This window comes from Scatophagus argus, chromosome 5 (genome assembly GCF_020382885.2).
Source record: "Scatophagus argus isolate fScaArg1 chromosome 5, fScaArg1.pri, whole genome shotgun sequence".
Lineage (NCBI taxonomy): Eukaryota > Metazoa > Chordata > Actinopteri > Scatophagidae > Scatophagus > Scatophagus argus.
Genome location: NC_058497.1, coordinates 22,436,768 through 22,462,841, shown reverse-complemented (window position 1 = coordinate 22,462,841; position 26,074 = coordinate 22,436,768). Strand labels below are relative to the sequence as shown.

The 26,074-nt window shown below is 41.2% G+C and overlaps 1 protein-coding gene across 8 annotated transcripts in view; it reads right to left on the bottom strand.

Moving 5' to 3' along the window:
• The window catches only part of tenm4 (teneurin transmembrane protein 4), a 205,294-nt gene that overhangs the window by 116,324 nt on the left and 62,896 nt on the right, over nt 1-26,074 (bottom strand). For 7 of the 8 annotated variants that reach the window (XM_046389707.1, XM_046389709.1, XM_046389711.1 and 4 more), the window contains exon 1: nt 24,065-24,598. The exons of the other annotated variant lie outside the window; for it this stretch is intronic. The gene's annotated coding sequence lies outside the window, so the exon portion shown is untranslated. Of the gene's footprint in view, nt 1-24,064; nt 24,599-26,074 lie in introns of those variants that run through there. 8 annotated transcript variants of the gene reach the window in all.

The window sequence follows — 26,074 nt, the reverse complement described above, 5'->3', positions numbered from 1 at the left end:
GGGGAGAGCAGAGGTCACCCTGGTGGTGACCTGTCTCTCATTAGTCCACAATTAATGCTCATTATCGTGCAAAAGCTCGACCTGAGTTTGATTATAGTTTGGCCCGCGGTGAAACCAAACATAATACCAGCTAAGCAATAATAAACTTACCGTAAATTTGTTCCTGTCAAACTTACTGTTACAAATGTTTTGAGGTTTGCAGTTCTACCCCGAGGAGGGTCTATGGGACCGAAATGCTCGAAATTAATGATGCTCTGAACAAAAATACTTTACATAGAGTTCCCTAGCCTTAGGGCCTGGTTCACCAGAATTGCAAAAACACATTTTCTCAATGTGTGTAAATTGTGTCTGTTTTATATACCAGGTTTTGACATATCTGCCTCTGAGACTTCAGCCACTACCGCTAATGCTATGGAGGTGGATGGAATTTAAATTTCTGATGCTCGCAGCAGTGAAAAAAAAAAACAGTCAAAAGTGCTATTTTGATAATATAACCTACAAAATTTGGGCTGCGGAGGGTAAGAAAAGGGAGTCATTGACTCTTTCACACTACTTCATTTTGACCTCCGCTCCAAGAGCAGCGTGCATGCCTCAGCCTCCTGTAGCAGTGACTGCACCACACACTCTTGTAGATCACAGCAGCAGATGTGGAGTTCTTTCAGGTGACATGATAAACTTTCTGACAGTGATATTTGATGTCCTCGGCTCTCTGGTAACATAATCTGGGAGCAGCTGATTAAAGTTGTAAATGTAAGACAAAGCCATCTACAGTCAACACATTTTACACAATTAATTAATGTTGTTTCCTTTCTGAGAGCTGATCATTTTGCTATAAATTTGCTTTTGATCACTGATAATTGAGCAATTTTCTGTAGCTTCTTACTGCAGCTTGTGTTTTTAATCATAACTTTAAACAAATTCTTCTCTAGCAGGTTGTATTTTAATGTAATACTATCTCTTCCTCTTTGGCTCAGCATTTAAAAACAGTCCTTTACCTTTAAAGTGCTTGGTAAATCAACTGCTTTATCAAATCCCACTTTCCTTGTTCTCACTGTAAAATAACTGATTGTACTGTACCGACTTGTTCAGTATTGTCCTCACAAATACCACTTAAGAGGATGCAAAATGAGGTGAAAGCTAATGTTTATTGTTTTTTTTGTTTTTTTCCCCCAGCACTTTATTAGTTTTCCATTCAACCCTGAGAGTAGGCTGCCGAGGTAATCTAAAAGACTCTGAAGAGTACTAAAGGTGCAGAAAAGGAAAGCAGGTGACTCCCATGTCACTGACATTGCATACAGATAGTAAAATTAAATGTCTGCAGTCTCTTAGAAAATGCAATATTTACAAAATGAGTCACCGATAATCACACCTCAGTCACTAACGATTCTGCACTTTGCTGGATCCAAACATGATGCACGAATCTTGGATCTTAGCTGAGATTTGCAAGATGAATTGGTAGGGTAACACAGTAATGGCAAGGGTAAAAGTCCACACATTCTGTCAAAATCCATTCATTTATTGAACATATTGTAAACAATCATTTGATCAAAGTGACAGAAATATGAAACACCAATCTGAACAGAGATGGTTGCCAATCAGTGGGCATGCAATAGAGCAGAAAGTAAAGAAGGAGAAAACATTTCACTAAATGCAGCAAACCCTTACAGAGTATCGACCAAGCCAGATTTAAGTTGACTCACAGCATCATAATTTGTCTCAAATGTGTCTCAAGTGACCACTTGTGTTTGGATTTCACTTTCTTGCTCCATATGCAAATAACCATGTAAATGACTTCCGTCTCTGTCGGCCAGAAAGATCTGTATTCACAGGACACAAACACATATCTGCGTTCCATGCAGTCCTAAATTCCTCCAAAAGTGGCTCAGAAGCAAATAATAATTCAGCAACAACTGTGTGGTAAAGATAATTTTATCTTTAACTTTAAAATCGCGGACACGGAGGGGGATTTCTCTTCCAAGTCTCACCACAGTTGCACACTGGGTCCCATCTTCAAGCAGTCTGGTGGAACCCCTACCCCACCCCACCCCACCCCACCCCACTCCACCCCCCGGTTTGCCAGGTTATGAAGACAGGGCCAGAAATGGCCATTGTGCTACGTTTAAGAAGCAGCCTGACGGGATGAACTCCCCTCAAAAAAACTGTGAGACAGTACTGTCATACTGCTGGATCCCAATTACAAGTCCCTCAGTTTGGGGGGGGGGGGTTCCTCATATTTCCTCAACACAAGGAACCTGTGTGTGGCCGGAGTTAAAAAAAAAAAAAGTGCACTGCAAAGATCACAGACTTAGCGGGGTCTTCCATTCACCCATCACCATTGTGATCAGTAGGAGGTCCTACCTCAGAAGAGAACTAGTCATTTTCTTTAAAATTTCATTTTCTTATATGTTCTCGCCAGCATTTGTCTGCAAAGTATTACATCACCTTGACTGTTATAATTAAATATAATTCCTGCAGACCACTGAAAAGGAATAATACTGTTTTGGCTGTTGTCCATCACATCAAATTTTGTGGAGAAGCAGTAAATACAGCACAGAACAATATATATACAATATACACCCAAGTGAATATAATACAACCAGCCCAAACCCCCTCAGTCACAGTCAACTGCCAAGCAGTGGGAAGCAGTGTATTTGTTTCAAGTAAAAGCACCAATCAATCACATAAACTGGACTAATTAGGTTTCCTCACAACAGCACTAACATGGATCTTAGCTGGGCTTTGCAAAATGAATTAGCTAACACGGCACGCTCAGGAAGATGTGAACATGAGGACCATGTGATAACCCGGCACACAACAGGCAGCAAGCACAAACGTGTAGTTAGAGACAATAAAACCAGCGGCTGTTCGATATCAACAGTAACAAAAAAATCAGCACACGCAGCAAAGCCGGGCAGAGGGTTCCTGCATGGTAATGATCTTACTCTAAGTGCCTAACTGAGTCATCTCCGCAAGCCCTGCTTTGACAACCGTACACCTCCCACATCTCCCATCTCAGCAGCCTCTGGGGTGGGGCTAATCACTCTGTAGCTTCATCATCGACTGGATGACAGCAGCGGCTGTAAAGACGCTATGGCTAGAAGGCGTGGCTGCTGCAGTGGCCTACTGTAAACACACAGAGCTTGTTTTCTAGAGCTGAATACCGAGCATGACAACATCACATTTTCCTTTAAAAAAATAAATAAATAAATAAAAAAAGCCCTTGCATTGAGCACAAAAAATGAAATTCATTTTGCTGTCCTTTCAGTGCTACAGTGCAGACAGGAATCCAGAGAGGATTGTCCTGGGGCACTGACGCTTGGTGTATGCTGATTTGCCCCTAACTGATTATGACATGAAATGGCTGACGGGCAGCTTGGCAGACCTGCAAAATCCCCTTCCTCTGCCTCTAAGGCACCAGAGGTCTGCACTCTGTGATCCCAGTGGCTGAACATTAGACAGTGCTGAGGCTTGTAAAAACTCTAATGCACAAACGCCTGGGCTGTTTCTTTTTTTTTTTCCTGCTTCTCTCCTATCAGCCTTTAATGCAGCTTTTATTCCCTAATGACAGCCCCATGTTGCATGTTCCGAAAACACACAGCAAAACAAAATCAAAGATGTGTGCCATTTTTTTCTGTCATTTTGATTGGTGATGCGTAACAGGGAAATGCCCTTTCATCTGTCAGGGCAGGGCACTGCATCCTCCTATATATAAATTTAATTCTCCAAGTAAATTAGGATTGATCACCACAGCTCTAGGCCACAATCAGCATCCATGATCTAATCAGGGCCCGGCCCTAGACAGAAAAGGATACTTCCATAAATAAAAACCATATGAGAGCCAGCAAGTGCCCATAACACTGGGGGGGGAAATTTGATTACCCTCTTCCTCTCCACAGGTGTGCTTTTAGCCTCCTACCTTCAAAGACTGCCAGTCTGATATAAAGCCACACTATGTGCATCCTCACTGTTGTTTTCCTGCACTAAGGGTTTTACATCATACTTGCATCATGCATCAGCGGATGTGAGCACCACATGCTGGAGTCTCTGTTAAGCAGGCGATGCCCATGGAAGCCTGGCTGAGGACGATCCCAGTGAGACAGGATGTGTCAGGAGCTCCTTACCCACAGACACCCAGGGTAATAAATTACCCAGAATTAACACGTCATCCTGCGCTCCACACAGCGGCCGCACTCCACTCACTCCATGCAGCTTAATGGATCTATTAACCAAATGGATACAGGGCTAAACTGCTTTCAGAGCTGAAGTTCTTGTTTGGGGTAAGAACACAGGCTGGAGGCAAGTTGGACTGTCATGTGACGTTATTGCAATAAGTACAAAGTAATTTAGGACTAATTTAGGACACCTTCATAAAATAAAACACGCATTCTTGGTTAAAAAAATGAGTTAGTTAAATTTTGTGTCCACTGACTCACAGATTTTTTAACACGCTGCGTATGCTGGAGTAGTAATGTTGTCCTGCGCTTCAGACAGAAAATCTGTGCAAACAGAAAGCACTACAAACTGACAGCATGTTCAGAAGCCACCCGCAGCGCTTCCCCGTGTCACCTGTTTAGGAATTCCTCTGAGATGTGTCTCTACGGCCATTAAAGGCACACTCTCCTGTTGATGCCTGTCACTGATAGCGGAGGATATTTCGTAGAGAAATGCCAGTCATGCAGCCTGTATCTCCTTGGCATCTTTGGCACCCAACCAGCACTGTGACATGCTGACAGCGTGGCACACAGCACCAGGCAATTTTTGACCAGCACTCACTCATCACAAAAGGTAAATACAGATAAGAGAGAGAGAGGCTCTTGGACTTAGCTGACTGTGGCGCAGATGATGGACACTGTTCAAATTAAGAGCAGTCCTTTACTTTATGTTGCTGCCATTAGGAGGGCTGAAACATTTCTTCCCTCTAAGTTTTATCTCTCCTTTTATTTTCACTTCATTTTTTTGCATATTTTGCCTACATAAAGAAGAAACCAGACCTCTGGAGCCACAGTGAGTTTTATCAGTGAGAAAGCATGAAACCTGAAAAGCAGAACTATGAAATCTGAATGATTAAACCGTACTGAAAACTTATGCATAATGTTAGTGCTTGCTGCAGTATAAAAATTCTAATTTATGACATTCACAAAATGGAAGAGATCAGTCACCAGTCAACCATGGCTGCTGTTATATTTTAAAGTTTATTGTCTTCTACTAAAACATTTCTTGTTGGTTCTCTCTGAATTCAAGAATGCACCATTTAAATCTCAATTGAAGGCTTTCTGCAGTACTTTCAATCATTTCTACACGTATTTCTCTTTGGAAAAAAAATCCCAATTTATTTATTTATCTATTTAAATATATACACTTACTGCAACATTTTAAAATAATTTTAAATAAATCCCTTCCAAGTCCCTTTCAGTCACCTAATAGGGAAATTCAGTGGTGACTGAGCTCATGAGCCACTGATGAAAGTATATATTTAAGCAATATTAATGTGAGTATTGTGAAATGGATAAAATTTCGTATTAAGTTACAGCTGCAGCTTCACATTAACAGGTTGTAACTGGCGAAACACGAGCTGACTCAACTTCAGCCGTAAGATGAAGAGCTGCAGGTGACAGGCTGCACACCTCCAACTTCCCAGCAAGGCAACCCACTCCTTTCAGCGAGCCCTGCTGTGGGCAGCATAAAATCGGATGGCGGGGAAGCTCACAGAATGATGGAAAAAGGTCAGCTGTTGCCTGACTTCTTTATTAAGTATTTAACTGCACTTCCTGCTACCACCAACTACAAGTGTCACCAAATCAACCACAAATCTTTTTCACTGTTACTTTAAATAACACATAGTTTGTCCTGATTATCTACTGTTTTCAGACCCCCAGGAAAGGTATCCGCTTGACTGATGAGTTAACTAATGAAACTAGAAAAAAGGAGTGACGGAAACAGGATGAAGAAGTGTGGATAAGTCACTGTAAATGTGACCTACTAATTTAAAATACAAGCCCTGTCAGTTTTTCAGTACATGCCTTTTTCACACTACATGACATGATATGTTATTTTATAACACAGTTATAACAGAGCTACATTTTTCACAAATATTTTTCCAAGTTTAAATGCCCACATGCTAAAGAGTTGCAATAATAGACACCTATTAAGAGTTGATGCTCCTAACTGCAACCACTTTATCAAAAGACGAAACGTGCTGGATGAAAGCATTCCTGTGGGCAGTCCCTTAAAATGCTGCAAACATCAGTCTGGCTTGTAAGGAATCCAACCATTACTGAAAGAGGACGTCCAAACTGGGTGGGGGAGTTAAATGGGAAGTAACTGTCATTAAAATTGACTTTTTTTTTGGAAAGTGGAATAACTGCAGGCTTATCGTAGTCACTGAGACCACTTCAAAATTTGAGCACAACATTTTAAATTCGTATCAGAACAGTGACCACCTTTGCTTCAGTCCCTTGTCATGTGCCAAAACATCAGTATCATCTAATGATTTTTCAATAAAATGTAAATTAAATCTAGTCGATTATTTTATTTCACGTCTCAAGTAAATAGAACTAAACAAGACCTGAGGCCTGAAGAATGAAAAAGATCATGAGAGCTTCAAATGTCAATGAAGAAAAGTTGACCTTTATATTAATTAAGTCAGCATCTAGCATGTTTATCTCCCCAGCTGTTTTGACGACACCAGCTGTATTTTTCATCACTCAAAAAATATTCTCACAGAACACTAACGATAATAATATCCTCTTACGACTGAAGAAAGTGTCGAGCATCGAGGTTCAGGACAGGAAAGACGAGTTCACGTGCGCTCATTGTCTCCTTTTGGAGTGGGGTCAAGAAAGACCACATTGAGTCATGAGCATGAAGCCTCACCGAAAAACAGCCACTCTTAACCCGGCATACCACGCAGCATCTCTCCAGCACAAAGACAAGCTTTGTCCCCCTGCACTTAAAGTGCTCTCTCCTGAAACCTCTTATGAGGTGGACTTGCTTAAACTTTAATGGGAAAGCTCATACAGAGTAGAGGAACCGGTAAGAAAACCTTGGACGCTGGATCTGACACGGTGCATTAGGCATATGTTACTACATGAAACAGAGAGATCAAGAGGCAAAGGAAGGAGTGAATAAAAATACTGAACAAATAACACTTAATTGAGGTCAGTGTGATTGAATGCTGCAAGGCTAGGATGGCTTTAACATAGGTTCCAGATGGCAGGCTGTTATTTCACTGTGCCCTGCTAATACTGCAGGATTCGATGCTGGTAACCTGAGTGTCCCTTGGGCCCCCCAGCTCCTCCACTGCACTGAAATCAGGGCCAAGCGTCCTCCGCTGCTACTCTGCAGGTTTCCTCAACTTGGAAAGGGGGAGTGTTTGGGTAAGGGAGTGGAGGTTGGGTGCGATTGTGAGTGAAGGTGGGGGTTGTGCACTAGTCCTGGAACAAAGCATGTTAACACCATCTCTGTGTTTAACAAGTTTGGAAACAAGCAGGGTGTTTCCTTCAAAACCTCATTGGAAGCCGTTTCACCTCTCCTTGACAGCAGGAGAGAATCCCCCCAGTCTTCCCTGCGCCGCCTCACGTTAAACTCATCCTGTCATCTAAATGTCCAAGATACATGTCAGTATCTCTCTGCTGCTACTAATTCCTCAGAAAATTAGAAAGTAACATGATCGATGACGCAGCTTTAGAAACGTCTTCGAAGCCAAACACACAGTGTTTTCATTGAAATAAAAGTACATCTGAGAATCAAAGTGACTGCTACCAGCAGTTTTCAGCCTTGTCCTGGTATACGCTTGTGTTTTTATCCTGCTTTTGTTGTTTCCTTAAATATTTATTTTTATATTTAACATTTATGGAAAATAAGAAGCTTGACAAAATGGTTTGCTGTCCCTGTTTTGCACTTAATATTCTGAAGTATTTCCAGGGCAATGTTAACTTTTTTTTATTTATAAAATGCAATATTTTACTATTAAGAAAGACACAAGCAATCTCTGTGAGATGACTGAATCGATTTTAAAAGCAGGAGATTTTATAGGCTACAAGCAGGAGCTCCTGTGAGAACAGATCAGATCAGATGTTGCCGGGAGAAACAAACCATGCTGTAATTGAACTCGTCATTTTTTCTGGCCTTCCGTTGTGTTCTGCTTTATTTATTTTGTTTAGTTTTCATCTTTTTGATTTCACCAGTCCATGGTCTACTGTGGATGCCACGCTGGACGTTAGGACTGTGCAACAAATAAAAATGCTCCGACAGCTCAGTGTCTTATTGTTATTATCTTATTGTGCCTGAGTGTCTTATTGAACATTTCAATGATCAAACACATCCTACAACTATTAACATAAGAGTTACTTTAATTGAGATCAGCTCACCTCAGTCGAGCCTCAGAATTGATCAGATTGTATTTTTATATTAAAGAACAAACCCAGCTGCAGGCATTGGCTAAAAACCTTATATACACTATATGGACAAAAGTATTGGGTTAGCTGACATTACACAAACAGGGACTTTAATGACATCGCATTCTAAATACTCAGACATTAATATGGAGTAGGTCCCTCCTGTGCAGCTATAACAGTTTCCACTCTTCTAGGAAGGCTTTTCACGACATTTTGGAGTGTTTCTGTTGGAATTTGGGCCCATTCACACAACATTTGTGAGGTCAGACACTGATGTTGGACCAAAAGGCCTGGCTCACAATCTCCATTCCAGTTCTTCCGAAAGGTGTTGGATGGGGTTGAGGTCAAGACTCTGTGTGGGTCAGTCTTCCACACCAAAGCTCATCCAAACATGTCTTTATGAACTTTCCTTTGTGTACTGGGGCACAGTCATGCTGGAATAAAAAATGGGAGGTGTGGTATGTGTGGTAAGGGGTGTGTCTCCATACTTTTGTACATATAGCATATCTACATTAAACTTTCTTTTTCCAGATCAAAAAAAAAAAGCTCTAAAAAACTTTGATGGTCACAGATTGTTTTCAACCCACAGAGCAACACAGAGTCCTTGACCTGATGTTAAGAAATAAAAATAAATGACTAAAACAGGAGTTATGAGCTTTCCAGCCGACAGCAATAAATAATCCCTGCTATGGGTCAAGCTGTGTACTATAGCACAGCAGTTTCCTTTAGTGTGTATTCTTCTAACTCAGCACAACAGCAGCCTTCGCAGTCATGTTCTAAATCACATAAGCTCTTTCAATGTTTCTGCTTGCGTTCAGACTCTGATCCTGCTTACAGCTATGGACGAGCTGGCCTGAGATACAAAGAGCCTGGAAAGAAAATACTGCAAGTTCTGATGTTGACTCATACCAGCAATATACAGTCTGCACACAACTTCCATCCTGTGTGAGCTGAGGCTGTTCATACCGTTTCATACGATCTCCTGGCTCCACAAACTATACAGTGTTATGAATAACATGCACATGTCGGAGCACCATCTGGTCTTCATTGTTTCTGGAAGTACGCCACATATTCAGGTTTTCTAGAACAAACTGACCTTGAGTAACCGTAAATGTTGCAGAAAAAAAAATCAAATTATAACCCCAACAATTAATATAAGGATTCAAGGAGAACTCACACATTAACTGAGAATATTCCCATTTGCCATAATCAGGTCATAGTTGTATATTAAAATAAAACTATGCAGTGATATCATGCATCAAATACATCACTGGTTGCCCTGTAGAACAATGTATTATTTGCCTGACACTTGCTTGAAAAAGCTACTTGCAAGTGACAAAGCTGAAATAACAGAACAGTTCATTTTATTTGTCACCACTAATGTGCATGCATCGGAGCCATCGCCATTGATTCATATCGCTTTTCAGATGAAAGCTCACCGAGTACTTTTTCTCCGGGATACAGAACTTGTCACGCCATCGTCCCAACTGGCCCATCCACAAAACCTAATAAGTTCCATGTTTGCTTCTAATTATTGTACAATTCAAATGGAGCCAGGAAAAGCTGGAGGAATGCTAAATCCCTTTTTTAAAATTAGTCCAAAAAGCAAGAAAGCATTTCCACCCAAGTTGTTCATTTTACACAACACTGAGTTGAATGAGGAGAAGCCGAGCAATAGAGACATGAAGCAGTGTGTGGGTGGCACACTGGGCAAAAGGGAGAGACAGAGATGCTCCACAGCCTTGTTCCTCCTGATTAAAACAGTTCTTTTTTCATATATCCTGAAATTACAGTAACAAAAATGAACAGTGAGTTGATTGACTTTCCTAACCTTAAGCTGCTACTAAACAAGCAGTCACTTCAAGGGAACTGCATAGACTACCGGCTAACGTTTACATTTCCACCTGCAATGTGACATTCTGACAACATACTTAATAAGTCAGCGTTTGCTGGACATGTTTTGGGAACAGACAGTCTCTGTTCTGCTGGAAAGCCCTCCAAATAGCCGAAGCCTGTAGAGAGAATGGCTTTAACAATAGATTCAATATAAAAATGATGCAACACGGGAGTCAACTGAGATCAAGAGGCTTCGTCATAGAGCATCCACCATGTCACACTGCAGCATATGAATAACCAGCATCAGCAGTGAAGCATATAATCAGCGGGTAAGACAGCCAGCTTATAAAACCTGATGCAGATATAAACTGCACTGATTGATTTTGTTGGCTGGTAGGACTAAAAGACAGCGAGATGTAGCTGAAAATATTTGTACCTGAACATTCATGTGCCATCAATATTATAACACCCACAACTCACTCACACTCACCAGTCTCTTGGTGTGCCATCTCTCTCTTTCTTTTGCCAGAGTAAGAGGGGGCTCTTCTATTTTGCAGTGCCACTTTATGATTTAGACTGATAGGTTGCATGTATGTTTTACATAAAAGTACTTTGTGCAGCTTTAAAACATGCTTCAAACTGGGATAGGCAGTGAGGGCACTTGGGAGAGTCAGTGGTTTTGAAGTGCACTGAGCATCTCTGCTGATGTACACTGCTGGTGCACGCGTGCTGTGGCAACACCATTACTTATTCAACAGGGCACACATATTACATATCAAACAAAATACTTGAACGTGCAAGTAGGAAATCTGAAAATGCAAGCTGTGAAATTAAGAAGATGCTCCCTGATCCAAGAATACATTGCATTATTGAGTAAAAGGTCACACGTCCACGCAGAGGACCATCGAATGGCTTCCGTGCTCAGTAACTGCCTTCAGCAGCAACACTCAGATTATTAGTGTTTTCTGCCCAAAGGTCATTCAATTAATCAAGGCATTAAAATACTGTTTACATGATTTTAACAATGCTGGAAACCACTTATCCAAAAATAATCGGGAGCTGATGTCCACTAATGCGAAAAGCAGTCGTTGATAAAGAAATGCTAAAGGATTCACTGAGATTTTAATAGTTTTTATTATAACAATAATGGTGGCATAATAACTTCTCCATTTTCTCTCTCCATTATCAGCTGCAGCTTTGCGTGGGATTTAGTTTAATATTTAAAGGGCACCTTCACACTAAATCTTGTTTGACGCACAAACGCACAGACGTTTGTGGGTTGAAATGTTTGACTCTGTTGAAGTTCTGACCACACGTATCACAGCCGCACTGTGGCACTGCACTATAACGCACTGTGAAGCACTGTGTGCAGGTTGTGCACAGAGAACGACAGCGCGAATGACGGAAAGCAGAACCATGTAAAAACAACTGTCGACACCGGAATTCGATTAACCGCAGCTGCATTTATTCATGACGGAATATCTTAAAAAAACCTTTCAAACCCACAGGGGGTGAGGGTTTGACATTCAACTGACTTCCATCAGAGTATTGTTTAACCTTCATATTAACCAAGTATTGTTCATTCAAAAGACCTCAAAAGTGAAATTTATAAAAACAAATTCAGATCCATGCTGTCTGTATTTTATATGGGCATATCCGGACATCACCGAAAACAAAACAGTATGGCAGCAGTTTGGCCCAAGTGCTACTCCACTGGCTGGTAAAACACTTTATCACCTCCTGCGCTGGAACACCTGGGCGCTCAGGGAGACATGACACAATGTGAAACCATTTCACAGTGACAACAGACGCAGACGTCAGCACGTCTCTCCAAATGCCACTTTCTTTAAGTTTATTTTCTTAACACATATTCATACAATATTCCAGCTTTCATGAATGCTACCGTCACTAAATACTATTGTGCACAATATTTTTTGATTAGACGTATTTTAAGGCTATTGCAAATTTCATAGTACCATTGAAGTAAATAATGCGTGAGTCCTCTGAGCATTCACAGACCTGACCATTTAGATGCATTCACTGGGGGGAAAAAAATGGAGAAAAACACCGATTTTTAGTAACAGTGTTTTTATTCAGTTTCACCAAATAAGAAATGCTGGTTTCGGACCCTTAGGCCGATTTGAACTGCCTCCTGCTCAGGTTCTGTCATGTCTTTGTCAAGACTGAGGTGCAAATTAGACACAAACAGTTTATAAGCTGCCCTTTCTCTGCTTCTCTTGCTCTTCATCGCTTATTTTTACTCTGTTGCGCACACGCGTGCACACACACACACAGACCAACGCAAACTGTGCTGTGCAAACATTGCTCCAAGACAGTTTTTGCGAACAGCTGGTTGTATTTAAAAATATGCAACTGTGCTGTCTGAACAGATCTGAACAGAGCAGGAGTACATGAGATTGATTTTGTTTTCAGACAACTAATGAACTGTTGTATCCGGATAACTTCATGCAGTGGAAGCAAGTGGGAAGCTATTAGCTCTTTGTTAGCATCTGACACAAATATCATCAGAAAACTAATTAACATGTTCATAAAAAATACTGCAGTTCTGGATTTTATTGTATCGTGTTGTTTTTCTTAGATGTTGTGATATCAAAATAAACGTGTTGTAAATTTTTCATTATATGACAGAAAAAAAATCTTTCAGTTACCCCGTTAGCAGCGGCAGATTTTCGGTTTTCAGCAGAGCAGAATGCAGTGCAATGTGTCTTGAGTATGAGGCATGTGTCTCACTGTCTGGCTCTGCTACTGCTTCCTGGTATTGCTCACTCCACAAGTACAACCCACATCAGTACTTGGCAGCTGAAGTTTGAAGAGTGGCAGATAATATGGAACGGTAAGGTTGCTTTTCCATTGGCATGATGCTGCACGCTTCAGCTGCAATTAACTTCCATTTGCACTCCATCCTCGCAGTAGTGGGTGACCACACTGACGCACAACACAAAGGTCCCGCTTGGGAGGATTGCCAAGCCATGATGGGTTCCTGCCATCAACCGAACTCTGTGAACGTCATGGAGAACTTGGCACGACATACCGAGTTACAACATGTGTGGTCAAATGACTCAGTATGTTTAGATTTCAGTAGTTTATTTTTGCCCCAATGCGATGTGGGAGTCACTGTTCTTGGGAATCTTGCTTCACTCCTACATTTTACAGTTCTCACTTTTGTCTGACAGACAATAGCGTCTCTGTTTTCTGATTCACCCCGTGCTGTTTGAGCTATTATGAGGTGTTTTGTAAGTGTAAATGCTAAAATATGAAAGCCTTCCTCTCTAAAATCACTAGAAAGGTGTTATTGTAAAACTATTGCAGGTTATATTGAGCTCTGAAGTTATAGACTGCCCACTCCTGAAACATCTACATTTTGGATATTTTAGCACTTATTTACTTGTGGATAAATAAGGCAAGGCATGAAGGAAAGAAACAACACAGCCACAACTGGAACGGTTACAGGAAAAAGTGCAGGGACTTAGGGTAAGCTTCGTCACATAAACAAAGTAAGCAGTCTGTTGCCCTTTATTTTTGTGGAAACAATGGTGGTGCTGTGTGTTCCCATTGTGACCACAACTGCACATTGCCTGACATAGATGAGACTGATGAATATCTGCCATAAGAGGAGCTATAAAAATGGGCACACCAGCAAATAGGCCATATTTTCCCTTATTAGCTACTTCACTTCACACATATAAACATCTATGACCTACGTATGGTATGTGCTCCCTAAGGCTTACATTCATATTTTGCCAGGAATTCTGAATGGAATATGAAAATCATTTATATTTGTAGCTTGACTTAGTACAGAGAACACATCTGAGGATAGCATGTGTCTCATGTTGATATAACCGACATACAAGCGTTTCTTTCCAATCTAAAAGCCAGGGCTGACACAGTTACACAGAACATTACGAACCGTTTCCCCCTTCTGTTTAGGTGTGTGTGTACTGTATGTAATCCTGTAAAGTACATTTGGCTCATCTAGACAACCTGTCAGGGTAAATATTGCCTGAGCTCTTAAACATCACAGTTCAACCTGCTCTGTGTTTAGCTATGATGCTTCACTGAGGTTTTTCACCATCCCTAGAAGGACCACAAATTGTTGGTTTGGTCAGACTGTACCACTCACTGGGCTTCCTTGATGACTGCGTAAATCTACTGTACTACAGTATTTTAGCATGCAGCATTTTTGATAGTTAACACTATTTGTTTATTTCAGAAACAACTCATTTCCCACAACTTGCAGTCGAGTGAGCAACTTTCTTTACATCCAAGCCACATTAGCAAATGAATTTCTGAACACAAAAGCATACATTAGGAAGCCTAAAAGTACTTTTGTGATTTTACAGCACACATGCGTTAACCACGTAGTTGTGCTTATCTCTTCTCTCTGAACTGAAATTTAGCAACCTGATCTCAGGCCAAAGGAATTAAGGAAAGAAAACCTCCTAGAACCAAAAAGATTTTTGTCAACTAATTAACACCCTCATCTTGAATCTTAAATAGACCGCTTAACATCAAAGCTGCTCAATTTTACACCTTACCACACAGGAATTATCTCCTCACTAGTGTGAAATTCCATTAATACAAATGCTTTGGATACCATAAGCTGAGAGAACATGCAGGCTTTTGCATAATGGTTGCCATCTCGAAGGCAACTGCTTAAGCTTTGGATAAGGTTGACTAGGTCACATCCACATGCAATTTATTGTGGTAACGCGAGGGGAATAACCAGTTTGCTTTACAAACTGGCTGCAACATCACCCATCGGTTTGCGGCATTGCAGCTGCTGCCATCTTGTTTTTGTTTTTTGTTTTTTAGCCAAAACTGACCATATTTAGAAAAACTTATGCATCTGGGGAGTAAACTCATGACTATTCATCCTGCTGATGTCAAGTCAGTGCGAAACTACACAGCACAGGGAAGTCAGTCCCAATAATGACATTCAAAAGCGGCACAAAATAATAGCGATAAGAAAGCTTATCAAGGGGAAAGACGTGCTGGGAAAAGATGAGAAGAGACGAGAACCATAGAACAACCCATACACTTCAAGTCTTAAAAAGGTTGAATTTAGTCTCTTTGAGGCACTGTGTAATGGTGTATTATATTTTTCTATTCTTGGCTGCAAAACTGTGCCTCTGAATCTGGCCCCAAAGTGTCCTGCTCACCACGGGGTTCTAACTGGAACCCAAACAGATGATGTTCCTAATACTTGACTATTAATAAAGCTATCATGGATGGTTTTGAATCTGCTGTTCTCAGTTCTCACAGAAACAATTTCTGCATGTATTGTGGTTTGGGTCACGAAAGAAATACAAACAAAGCAAACACTCTGCCTCTATTAGCATGCCAAAGCACTTGCTGCTTTGTCTTAGCTGCATGCAAACAAGTGCATCTTGGCAGAGCAAAGTCAACTGCAGCCAAAACCTTCAATCTCCGTATGCATTATTGGTTCCATTAGTTCAAGGACTACATGAAAGTATCGAGTTTCTCAAAATGTTCTCTTAAATTAACCAGTCATTTCCAAACGCATCCAAAGCCCAGCAGTCAATCAATCAGCTTTAGCAGCTTCTTCCTGGAATTTCTGTGGATGTGTTTTGTTGTGGCGGTGAACTAAATAAACAAAACATATAACCCACCGAAGGTATTATTTGCTGTGTCACACGATTTTGTAAGGGAGAGGTCAGCAGGCTCAGCTTCCGCTTTCAGTGATGGCATTTCATGTTTTAAAAATGAGGCCTGCCACTAAATGTCATCTTACCGCCTCTTTGTCATCTCATAACTCTTTTCACAACTTGTCACATTGAAGCCCAGTCTGTGACATGAGCAAACTGTTACCTTCCTTCCAGGCAGGCTAGTGGGCTTTATTAATATTTATAGAATAACAGCTTAAGGCCAGCCCCCTCGAGAGCTATCACTCCACTTTGCTGCCTAACACTTTCAGAATATATTGACAACTCCTTTTCAGCACTTCCCTTTCCCTGGAAACCTCCCTATGCGGATGTGCACCAGGTTTAAAAAATAGGAATAAGTTTTAGGCAGAGACAAAAATATTTGATATAATTAACTTTCACAGTTCAGTGAAGGACCTGAAAGGGACATTTTAAAAGAATTGCAACTGAAAATTCTTCTTGCTGAGGAAATCCAAGGAAAAAGAGGCACAATCATGACGTCATGTTATGAATGCCACCCTGGTGTCTGTTTGGATGAAAGGAACAGACCCTGTTGGCAGCGATCTGTCTCAGTCGGCCAATCAGAGTCAGTTTTCAGCCAAACGTTTGGCCCAAGACCTGTACAGTACAGAGGGAATCTTCTTACCATTTGTCACTTGTCAAACATTAATGTTTGGAAAGCTGTTCTTTGAGGTGAAGGGACATGCACATGGCTCTAATCAAAGGATCTTCTTTTGTGTGTGCAGTTTCCTTCGAGAAACAGTATCTGATCGTTTGGATTAGTGAAAATTATTTCATCCTTCTTTTGCCCAAATGAATGTTTCCAGATGCTCATGGCTACCGGCAGACAAGCTCATGATGCCATGGTTACTGCAGCATGCTCACAAAGCAGATCTTGGTGATGCTGACTGAGTTCTAGCTTTTTGTCCCTAACTAAACCTCTCTCATCCATGAGCTACACATTTATCAAGCTGCACATCCAGGTGACATAAAAAAGGGAAAAAGCCAAAAATGATGCCTTTAATCATGGCTAAGTACATACAGTGTAGCCTCAGAAATTTTACTATTACAGTTTTAGAAGCAGGTAAAATTACTCGCGTGGCATTTGCAAAGACAAAGCACTAACAGATGCTGGCAGGAAGCTGGTGCCAACCAACTTCCAAACAGCTCTGATCTGAAAATGTTTTAATGTCTTACGGGGTTTAATCAGTGAGGAGTATAATAAGCCTCTAAATGTCCCGCACCTTCCCTTTAACAAATTCCTAATTTGAATCCCATAAAAATGTTTCTGTCATAGCAATCACAGCTTAGACTCACAGAAACAGAAATTAGCATGAGATCTTACAGGAATTCTGCACTGAAGTTAAGCACCATGAATTTAAACCTTACCAATGTACTGCTCTACATTGAATTTTCTCTAACTCATGATTATTTTCATTATCAGCTAATCTGCAGCTTGTTTTCACTATTTATTGATTAGTTGTTTACTCTACAAAATGTCAAAAAATCCTGAAGTTGTTTCTTCGGTCTGAAACCCAAAGACTCAAAGACATGTGCTCTTCATTTAAGAAGCCAAAACCAGCAAATGTTTGACATTTTTGTTTGAAAATTGACAATCAATCCATTATCAAAATACCTGGCAACTAATTTTCTTTCGATCAAAGTCACTGCTTAATCGACTAATCATTGCAGCTCCACTTTGACCTGCTGAAAGTCATTTGCAATGAAAAGCACAAAATACATCCATGCTCATTAATATATTATTATATAAGAACTGTTTGTCCAGCTATTGTAACCACTCTCACAATCCATAAATGATTGGTGGGAGCAGTTAAATTCCATAGACTGAAATAACCAAGATATATAATATGATGATGAAATGTTCTGAAGTCCACTTTTATACTCTTTTAGATATGAGATATAATGTAAAAAAGCAATGAAAGTTCCTGAGAGTACCACAGTCACACTATCATTCAAAACATAGTGACTGCAGCCTCACTGTACAGTATATGTTGCTCTTCCAACTGTAAATCACTAGGGCTTAATTACCTGTAAATTAACTATCGTTTCACCGTCTTGCATAAGATTATGCTGGTCATGATGAAATGCCACTGGGGAGGCTGTTCTGATGGGAGGTTTCGAAGATGCAGAAAATACAAGATGCCACTTTGTTAGTCTGATAGCTGCGAGGAATGTGATGCCTGTCAGCTAAATCGCCCTCCTAATGTGACCTTCATATACTGTAAGGACATCTTATTATCCCTGTCACTTCTTTTTTTTTTCTTTTTTAAGTTCAGCACGAGTTGAAGTTCAGTCATCAAATTGCAAGCTTTTTATCTGCTGTCCGTAGCTGCAGCAGACGACCGTGTCCACACAACAACAACATGAGTGGGGCAATTTGCTGCAGTGCATTTAACTCTAGTGGTGTAAAACACATTGACCCGACAGTTGGGCAGAGTTAGTCTGTGAGCAGTACTTGGGAGCAGTTTGAAATGGTCAGCCTCAATTTCTCTCCATCAGTGGACAGTTTTTGAGTCTGTGATGGGCAATCAAACATAGTGGTTTGTAAGGCCAGCAAAGCCAAATCTGCTCTATTAGAGCAAATTGTTTCATGACGCTTAGTTTGACATTTAATTTTTGAAGGTTTTTGGGTTTTTTGGGGGGGGTTTTTTGAACTATGTCAACTTTTTCTGCCACAGGTTTCCATTTTATTTGCCCATTTATGAACCATTTCACCGGCACATCTAAGCAAAAACCTGTCAAGCACCAAAAAATGTTTTCATTAGTCACACCAGTTGCCATTCTGATCTCGCTGGCCTTATGAGCATTTGATTTATGTCTGAGTCGTGCATGTAAGCTACGAGTGAATCTGCTCTGCCTTTTTAGTGATGCACAGAGACAACACTGCGCAAGCAAACACACAGATTAGACCAAGCATGGCTAATTGGGATAATCACACCATCACAGCAACAGGCTAGTAATGAGTCTGGAACTTCAAGAAACAATAGAATGTTGACAGGATATAAATACAACCAAAGTTTAAATACAACAAAAACATTTATTGGACCTTGTTCCTGTTTTAACAGCTATGTTCCTGTGCATTTGCAAATGATAACTCTGATGATTACAAAGAAAAGAGCTGAGTGTAGAGTCTAAAAGTGCAGCCACATTTTGTCTTGTGCTACAGGCAGTAAATGACAAGTAAGGCTCCATTATGGATTAGTCTGCCGGTTATTTTCATAATTGATCGATTAATTGTGTCATCTTTAAAATGTCAAAAAAAAATGTGGAAAATGGTCACCATGATTTCCCAGAGTGCTTCTTCCTTTTAAAAAAATGACAAAGCAGCAAATCCTTACATTTATGAAAAGCAAATGTTTGACATTTGAGCTTGAAAAATGCCTGAAATGATTTGTCAATTGGCAAACTAATCATTGCAACTTTGCTACCTTTTCTTTGATTGTCAAGTTTGACATTCCTTAATTTGGAATATGCAGAACTTCCATCATATCCAGTTACAGTTCTAGATTTCAGCAGACACTGGCTGATAATTTGAGAATATGGGGATACGCTAAGGGATCAATGCTGGCACCACTAAGTGCACCTGGTCCTGTGAAACGGCCTCATACTGTTTGGCTGTTAACAACCGTGCAAGGCAACCATCAGATCTAATGACCCTCTTGAGATGGTTGCCCATCCCATTGCTGGTCCAGATCCATGTTTAAAAGTGGGAACGAGGTGCTGTCAGTCCAAGGCACCGTTATGCCTTCTGCCTCCGATCCTCCTCTGACGTGTGAAAAAAAGACTAAAACTGATCAGACCACAGGACTTGGCTCTATGAATATAAATGTTTTTCTACAGTTTTTTTAAGACTGTGGTGAAGGTTCTTTGATTTAATGCTAGGGCTGTACCTCAGCTACCTTGATAAGTGCATCTACAGCATCTTTAACCACTGTTCAGTTTTAATTTTCACGACTGCCCCTGTCGCCATTCGCATCTGAAATGCCCATGTGTTCCAACTAATTTGCTTTCTTTGGAACTCCGGTTCTTGTCTTGTCTTGTGTTCTCACATACTAACCTGTCCAACATATCCACCTAAAAGGATAACAGTTAATGCTATTATTGATGAGGCTCGTCCCCAATGAGAACGCAAAAAAATACTAAGCTTTTGCCTCTTGTATGCCCACGATTTCATACTCACATATCTGAGAGAATGTCCTTTAGCCATTATTTTTACCCTCCCTGTAGTCATAATTACAAGCAGTCCCAGAGTAAGTGTTCCCGATTATCATGACTGATACCGATTATCTTAATAAGTCACCCACAGAAGCAGGCGACCTGCTGTACACGTAGCCAGCGGTAAGAGACCGACAGCTGTAGCCCATGAAGAAGTTATAACAACCTTTTTTTTCTTCATTCCTAACAAATTAAATAAACCATTTTCATCTCTTAGACAAACTGCAATCCGGGTCTGGCAACTCGTGAGGAATTTTACTTTAAAAAAAGAAAACAAAAATTGGCTCATCTGTGTAACAAACATGAAGGGCCGTTTGCACTGTTAATGCAGCCATCACTGTACATGTGCTCCCACTACGATTACCTCCCGGTCTACTGTGGACATTATGTTTCTGCTCTGTGAAATGCTCTAAAGTGATTCTATCTAATCTGATCTGCAGATTCGAAGGAAAACTTGAACAAGATAAACTCTGCTCTGGCAGACAACAATACATCAAAGTACAGTATGTAAGGGTAATGAGTACCACACCTGCAGATTGTCATTAGCTTCCGTAGCAAAGAGAATCATCTTAAAAATTGCTACATGCGTACTATAAAATGTCGGACACAAAGGGGAGTCTGTTGCTGTGTGCCCACGAGGAGAAACACTAGCCTGTGTCTTGAGGCTCAAGTTTACAGTCTGAACCTCAGCCTCACAAAGTACTTTGTCAGAGTGTTTCGGACTTTCAGAGCACCAGAAAGGCGTAAGATTTGAATTGCATTTGCTTAATCAGTGTTTATTAACAGAAAGAAGTCATTAGAGCGGTATTTTAACATCAACACAGCAAAGTTCTATTTGCTGTCTGATTTATCTTCTCACTAGGAACCCATCAAGGTTTCAGAAACACCAAAACACACATACTTACCCTAACAAAACAACCAAATTCTATTTATAAAAGCAGCTAAGGTCAATAATCACCAAAAAAAAAAGCCCTTCACTTCAATACTCTGCTTGTCTAAATGGTGCAGCATATAAAGCACAAAGTAGAGGTTCGATATCCTGTTGCAGGTATAAATTTGAGATTTCTGTATGCAGGGCCTACAAGGAAAAGTGGGACGATTCACACAGAAAAACTGCTTTGCAACACTCAGTTGGTCACTCGGTGACACCACATGCTTTTGATTTCTGCAGTGTCCTGAACTTCTCACACAAAGTCTGCAGCCCTCCAGTCGACATTTGGAAAAATGGAAGGGTTTTGTGTGTGTGTGTGTGTGTGTGTGTGTGTGTGTGTGTGTGTGTGTGTGCTGCAGTGCCCTGTCCAATAAAGTGGTGTAATTGTGACAGCTACCCATTAGTTCTGCGTGTGATAAATCACAAGATGACAGACTGCAGCTTCAACTAAACATAAACCCCCAGGCTAGAAAATTAGCCTCTACTTTTGTTGCACTCAGTGCCGCTAAGTGGAGCAGGTAAGCAAGAACCACTGACTGTGCAAACTGATGTATAGGTTACATGTAAATATCAAATAATTTATAATTTAATATTTTTATTTTACTGACATGGAGCTCAGTTTCATTTAAAGGTTTTATGTGAAGCAGGCAAATGCTGCTTTCCTGATCGTCTTTTATGTTCAAAGAACAAACGAGACATATTTTGTATTGTCGTGCTCTTTCCACCGAGTCACACAAAAATCACAGAAGACGTACTGTTCACCATCAACAGCATCCATTCCACGCAAACGCAACCGTTCCCTCCCCAGATGACCGTACAGCTCTCACAACAATTATTACTTGAAATACCCAGTACCCCCTGTAGAAAACTCCAGAGGGACAGGAGGCATTTCATTGTTTCCTCTCTGTCATCGCTCTGCCCTGAACGCTGCCAACGTTACTTTAAACACAACAATCGTTTAGGGGACATAACAAGGTCCAACTGCAACTTACATGTCCTCTTCCTTTTCAGTCTGTCCTTTGGAGAATAGCTATGCATTCAGCTCACGATGAAACAACAATAACAAAGGCAAAAAGACAAGCAACAGATTTTTCATTTGTGATCACAAAGGCAGGGTTGTTTCCCCTCTTATCATGCACAGAACTAGTGCCGAGGCCGCTTCTCACAGCTCATCAGCACGACAAAGACAACTGGGAGAATGCAGCCTTGTTCTACAAAGGTTAACCTCGGCGGGACCTAACAACTTCAAACTTCTCATTTGATGTCTCCACGAAACACTTTCCATGGAGGCCCCCGGATTCCCTTGGATTTAACCTCTAATATCTGAGGTCATGCATTCAGCTATGACCAACGGTGGCACTTGTGAGCTCTGTTATACGCAAGGAAAAAAAAAAAATCCCACCCACACGAGAGAGGTTTTTTAATGCCCTGAATGTCTGCAGCAAGTCCTGGAAAAATGTTTGCAAATAACACAGTATTTCAGTTTCTTCAGTTTGTAATCAAACTTTAAAATCCTCACTCAGATGACGAGGCAGTGGTTGCACTTTTATGATTCCAGCGACTAAAATTTATCGAGATGTTGTTTTGTCACAAAGGTGTTAAATTCTATCAAGTGCCATTTGCACTGCTTCAACCTTTCATTTTTTCGTTACTCTTAGAGCACTATTTTGCCTATTGCTCAGAAAAGTCTTCATTAATTTGTAAAACCAATAACAGAAGAGTGTGTGATGTAGCTTAAGCCCAAAATCTCCCACCAACATGACTGTGTGTGTGTGTGTGTGTGTGTGTGTGTGTGTGTGTGCGGGTCTTACAAGTCGCCCAATCAGAGTGCAGAGCAGATCTAAGCTTTGTGTGCAAGGCCCCAACAATGACTCCCAGGGGTCCAACTTACACTTTTACTCCTCCATTCTCAAATATTTGTAATCTGCAAAACATTCAAACCGAGAGATTTTTTAATTTACTGCCCCTGTTTTAATTGGTTTAATTATGACCGCCTGCCTCAGAAATTTAACAGCACAAAAAACTTTTTCAAAAGCCTAATCAAACTGTGGCAATAATGAAAATGTACTTTGATATGCCTGTAGTAACAGAACTGTGTTTAGTTAATGATTTAATATTTGTTTTAGGATACTGCTGTAAAACTAACATCCGTTTTTTCCCTAAACCTAACAAAGCCTTACAAAACCAGGCAGACACACAGTCCACTGGGCTGGTGCTGCTGCCACACCATGACACACAGGTTACTACCAACTTAAATATGGACTCGCCTGTGTATAAGTGTGTGTGTGTGTGTGTGTGTGTGTGTGGAGGGGGGGGGGAGTTGTGTTATAGTCGAAATGCCAACCATAACAAATCTACATTTCCCTTTTTTCCCCCTACGCCTCTGGAAGTCGCAGCCTGCTCAGAGACAAGGTTAGTGCAACACATTCAGCCCCCGTACAGCAGGGCACTTTAACCCGCTTCTGAATTCACACAGCGAGTCCTCACCCGTCCTCATCCGTTATTTATGCATCTACCTCGCATCATTTAGGACGCGCTGCAGCCATTCCCATCCCCGAGCCTGCTGCCGTCAAAGGCAGCCCTGGACTTCTTCTGATCCCTTATCCTACCTGAGCTACCAAATTCACACAGTGCGGCGTTAACGCGCTTTCACAAACCCTTTTGGGTTGGTTTTTTTTAATAAAAAGCGAGCAGGTAGCCTACCGTGCTGCGCGTTTACGAAGCGTCGTTAATCTCTCCCTGTCCGAGGAAACCGAGGGACGGGCTGCCGTGCGGGTTAGGGGGCAGATTTATAAGAAGAAAGACAGCAGAAAGAAACGGTGAAAAAGGCAAAAACAAGCCCGTCTACAGTGAAGCTGAACGCTGCCTACATCAGTTCTCCGTGTTCGCTCTGCTGCTGCACGATGCGTGTGTGCAGCTGTCTGTGCTTTTTCTGCAACACTGGCAAAAAAAAAGAAAAACCTCTTTAAAATTTATCTTACCATTCTGAAGACACATCCAATGTGGCAGGCCTGTCCCGTTGACAATTCACCAATACAGAGTGGGGTGCAACCCCGGCCACAAAAAAGCCCTTATGCTTCTACTTCGTCTCCTTCTTCGTCTTCTTCTCTCCCTTTCGTTTTGATAGTACCCAGAGCAGGCGAGTGTATTTCCACGGAGCACGACACGGTACGGCAGGAGAAAAATCCTCCTCCTCCTCCTCCTCCTCCTCCTCCTGCTGCTTCTGCTCTTCCAAGGTGCTGCCGCCGCTGCCGCTGCCGCTACCGCCGCCGCCGCCGCCGCTTCTGCTGCCGCTCACAGCGCTGTCAAAGAGGCACACATGGACGAGAGAAGGCAGCCGTCCAACATGCCTATTAGCATGCACAGACCTAATTGGACGCCGTGAAAATTCCTACGGGAGAAATACGTGAAATAGTCCCCTGGACACACAGTGAGGAGATGAGGTGAGACACGGCAGCCGATATGCTGGGGAGGGACAAGCTGCGCGGTCCTCTCACGTTTTACAATTACGAGTTTGGAGCTGGGAAGAGCGAGCGTGGTCGCCCCCTTCGGTACTACGCTATAGTCCCTCCAAACGCCCGCCTGCTTCGGTTTTCCTCTCTATTTTCTTGCTTCTCAAGAAGAAGAAGAAAGAAGGAAAATAACAGCCTTTCAGCACATTATTTCGTATTTCATTTTCTCCCACGTTTGGAAGAACTTTCCGGTACAATAAAGACGAGAGACAAATCATTAAACCGGGTTAAGCACGACTCACTGTACTAATTCTAAAGCAACTGATTTTAGTCAAAATTATGGCTTAATATTGCAGAATTATTTAGAATTGTTAACTGATCATCAGTCAAAAGTAAGACTTACTGTTAAACAAGCTTATCAACAAGCATTGATTCGATTAGATCGATCAAATAAGAATGAAAGACATTAAGTCATGATTAATATATAATAAGAAATCAGGCAAAGTCCTAATTTAACTGTGATACTAAACCATAAACATGAACCTTTCTTTAGATTTTGTGATGTTATTACTGAGACAGAAAATGCTCTTTAGCATTCCTAAATTGTCACCAATTTATCTCTTTATTGATGATTTACATATCAGATGTGTAATATTTTAATCAATAATTTAAATTTTGGGGGGGGGATGTATAATGAGCTCTCAGTGTTTGACTCGTTTGTGAATTCTTGAAAAATATTTAAGAAGGAACAGCAGCATCTGCTTCTTCTTAACGAGAATGCTTATACAAGCTTTTAGCTGAGTAGTCTGAATGAACATGTTTAGAACTGAGATGCTAACAGTCTTTCTTGTGTCTAAACAGACAACTTAAATGGACCAGTGTACAACTAAATATTCCAGCATTTGACAATATGCCCAAATGTTTTCCTCAACCTCTCTTGAAACCTCTGACACTGAGGTTCAGTAGGTTAGAGAGGAGAAAGACTATCTGTCTTGTTCCATCATACAACACTTTTGTCTGGCCAGGTTCAGTCTGATCCTTAGTCTATTGCCATATACTTATCTCCAATTCCTAGCTTCTCCTTGTGGGCTAAAAAGACCGGTCAAGAGTTCCTGGCCCTGGAAGTGTGTTTGGTCACCCAGAGAACAAGAGAGGGGCCATGTGTGGCCTTTAAGTCACTGCATTGTCTGCCAGAAGCTAATCTTGGCCAGGCTCAGAGTCTTACTGCTCACTGGCTGTGAATGGATGAGTGAAAAGTTAAATATGCTTTCAAATGTAAAACTGAAGACTGGCCCGGTATTGTGGTCGTGTCATTGTGGGAATGTGAGATTTGCCGTTGACCCAGGCAACAGCAGGAGAGGGGTGAGTTTCAGTTTGAGAAGCTGCATTCAGGCTCGCGTTTGCAGGCGGTGGGCTGTAATTCACTGGTTGTGCACCACTTTTCATGTGTGACTAAATAAACTGATGCAGGTTTTATCTTGTTGGTCACAGTGGTGTAGGTTCTATCTGGCCTTCAGACAGAGCTGGCGGCATGTGGTG